A 3,601-nucleotide genomic window follows, 5' to 3' on the forward strand; every position below is an offset into this window, starting at 1 on the left:
AGCCTCTCCACTTTCTGGAGAGAGAATCCAGCAAAGTCCATGTCACCTGCGGACACAACAGGTGGCTTCTGCAAGACCACGTTTCACCTGAATCCCTTCAGATCTGCCCTTATGGATGGGACATCATGTGTCGCAGTGCAACCATCTGTACAATGGACACTGCCCAGAAGGGCAACCACAGGTGCAGACTGCTGTGTTGCAGGTGTTTATATGTAGGGAGATTAACGACTATTTTTCTTTTTCAAAGTCAAATAGTCAAATTCATACAGAAATCATATGAAGTCCTGAAGAATTATTTATGGATTTTAACATGTTTACCTGCAAAAGGACCACCAGGTCTGCATGTCAGGAACCAAGGTACCAGGGACCAAGGGAAGGATGGTTTGGGCACTGCTCTGGCACAAGCCCAGACCCTTACGTGACGTTGTTGTAACCCAAGGGCAGGACCCATCACATGGCATTGTAAGAGCTCTCAAAATTGGCCTCAGCCCATGGATGCAGCCAGTCCAGATCCCTGTGATGGGCCTTCCTACCCTTCAGAAGATCAACACTCCTGCCCAGCTTCATGTCATCTGCAAACATAGTGAGGGTGTACTCAGTCCCCTCATCCAGATCATGGAACAAGACATTAAACAGAACTGACCCCAAAATGGTGCCCTGGAGGACACCGCTTGTGACTGGTCACAAAATGGATTGAACTCCACTCACCACCACTCTCCTGGCCCGGCCATCCAGCCAGATTTTCACCCAGCAAAGGGTACATCTGTCCAAGCCCTGAGCAGCCAGGCTCCCTAAAAGAATAGTGTTGGAGACAACGTCAAAAGCTTTACCAAGCTCCAGACAGACAACCTGCACAGCCTTTCCCTCATTTATTATGCTGTTCACCCTGTCATAGAAGGAGATCACGTTGGTCAAGCAGGACCTCGCTTTCCTAAACCCATGCTGACTGGGCCTGATCACCTGGTTGTCCTGTACGCGTTGTGTGATGACACTCAGGATGATCTGCTCCATAATTTGCCTTCACCGAGGTCAGTCAGACAGGGCTGTAGTTGCCCTGAACTACCTTCCGGCCCTTTTTCCTGCCCTTCTTGTACATGTGTGTCGAATTTCCCAAGTTCCAGTCCATCGAGAATGGGAAGAAATTGAAGAGGCTCTGGAGAGGATCTGCCAGGATGGAGTTTCGAGCTTCTGCAAGGGCAAGGGACCACATCTTCAACAGTCTGGGGAGGTGGAGGCTGAGTGAAGCAGAGTGGTACTAAGTAACTGCTTGGAGGGTGGTTTCAGAGATGATGGAACTTTTCTTGGTAGTGGGAAGTGAAGAAAAGCTCCACAAAGTGCAACTTGGAAGGTTCAGACTGGATGTAAGGGAAATAATCATAGAATCACAGCATGGCCTAAGCTGGAAGGGACCTTAGAGATCATTTTAATCCAGCCTCCCTGCTGCCAGGGACGCCACCTCTTGACCAGGTCAGGCAAAACATGGGGACCGAACGGGAATCGAACCCGCGACCTTAGCGTTGTTAGCGCTACGCTCAACTGACTGAGCTAACCGGCCCCCTATATTCAGTCAAAGGGTGAAACTCTGGAGCAAGAGTCATGTCATGGCTTTGTGTTGCAAGGAATGGCCAGTAAAAAGACATCTAGAAATGTTGCTGGAAGGCTGAGGTGGGAAAGCAAGGAGTCAACAGCCTGAAAAGATAGAGGAGCAGGCATGGACAGGGCAGGACAGCCTGCAGGAGAGATGGCCAAGGGCTCTGGCAAGGCTGAAAGGCCCAACAGCACCCAGGGCTTTGTCCTCTTGGACACAGTAGCTGCCTCGGCCACCAAGGCCCAATGAGATGAAACTTTCTGCTGAGGCTGCCAAGATCTGCCTTGCCAGGGCCTGGGGGTCAGGCCTTGGTCTTTCTGCTTCATCCAACCAACCCAAGGCTTTTCTCAGCATTACAGACACTGCACAGTGCCTGGGCCTGCCAGAGTGTTACTCTGTTTCTTACGCGTTTGGGTATGGCGTGGCTGCATATTGAAAGGCCCTATCCCGTTCTCTCACCTTCAGGCACCCTACGGCCAGCTTCTGCTGCCTTGAGTCGCCAAGATCTTCACAGAATCACTCAGAACCGTACAAGTGGGCAACAACAGCTCCAGGTTGTCTAGTCCATCCCGGACTACTTTGCTCTTCATCCCCCCAACCACTTTTGTTATTCTTCCCCTGGCACTTCCATCACTGTCCTTACATCAGACTTCTTCCTTGATCTCTGCAGCTGGATGTCACAGTTACATTGCACCATCTCTCACCCTTGGTCGTCAGAGAACTGGCTACACACAGGATCAGCAGAGTCCTTCCTCGTCATCAGCAATGAAAAACAAAACACAATAGGGGTTAATAAACAATTAAACACACTCTGCACAAGCACATGCTCTTTACAGTCTGCCCCTAATGAGCTGTTTTGAAAGAAGAAAGCAGACCAAAAAATGGACATAATGGGAAGAGCACCGGCCTGAGGTAGATACAAGCAGGTGGATATAAAGTTAATGAAAGAATTTGCTAAGGAGACAAAGAGCCTGTTGTAACAGGTTGGCTTTTGCTCCCTGAGGTAGAAAGCAGTAGCATAGGTGACAGGCATCTGAAAGAGCAAAACTTGGAGATAATGGGAAGTCCTTTTGCCTAGAAAGTCTGTTGAAAACATGATTTTAGAGACTGTCATTGTAGCCTGGACAATGGAAAATACATAAAGGATTAGAGAAGTCACGTATGTGGTATCACAGTCAAAGTATTGGTAGTGATGTTACAGTACCAGGAGTTAATTTAATATTAATTTTTCAGTGGAGTCCCAGCCATAAGGATCCATGTAATTATCTCATAACTGAAAAAAAGCAATTTACCACTAATTAATTTTATTCATAATAAGTCTAATTGATTAACTTGAAGTTAAAAATTGCAACATATCCATCGATGTATATCCGTGCATCATATATGCATCGACATGCATATATGAGAGAATGGACATGAAAGAATTACTGCTCTCATTTCTGTCCTGGATTGGGAATAACTTCAGATGAGTAATAAATATGAATGCAATTATTTATATTTATATATTGGTATTTGTATTATTAATATTTTCTCTAATTACTGTGAAAATAACAATAATATTCCTGCAAAATCGAAACAAAAAGAATAATACAACTAGATCTGATTTCCTAGTAATTGTTAGTATATAAAATAAATGTAGTAAAGATTGACTCTAGAGTGTCGAGTAAATAATTAGTGTCTGGCTAAATGAATTGATTTTAAGGCCCAGAGAAGAGAGTCCCCCCATTCCCCTACCAGTGTTTTGGGTAGGCCAGGTATACCGACTTGAGGCAGTTGGGAGGCCAGGTCTAGTGGTTGCAAGAGTAGGGTGCGAGGCCAGGTCTAGCGATGTCAAAAAATGAGCTGGGAGGCCAGGTCTAGCCATGTCCTTAGCCGGGAAGCCAAGTTTATCTACCCAGGAATGGGCTGGGACACCAGATCTCCCAGGGTCTGTACAAGGAGGCCACATTTACTCCCGAATTTGGAAAGGGAAGCCTTTTGGGTGCCAGCATGTCAGAGTACCAACCGGTGACT

At 46.6% G+C, this 3,601-nt stretch overlaps 1 non-coding gene across 1 annotated transcript; it reads right to left on the reverse strand.

Annotated features, from left to right (window-relative positions):
- Positions 1-1,482: 1,482 nt before the first annotated feature.
- Positions 1,483-1,556, reverse strand: TRNAV-AAC. Its single transcript has one exon. It is a non-coding gene; the product is annotated as a tRNA-Val (tRNA).
- Positions 1,557-3,601: the final 2,045 nt, after the last annotated feature.

This window comes from Apaloderma vittatum, unplaced genomic scaffold, assembly GCF_000703405.1.
Source record: "Apaloderma vittatum isolate BGI_N311 unplaced genomic scaffold, ASM70340v1 scaffold11783, whole genome shotgun sequence".
NCBI lineage: Eukaryota > Metazoa > Chordata > Aves > Trogoniformes > Trogonidae > Apaloderma > Apaloderma vittatum.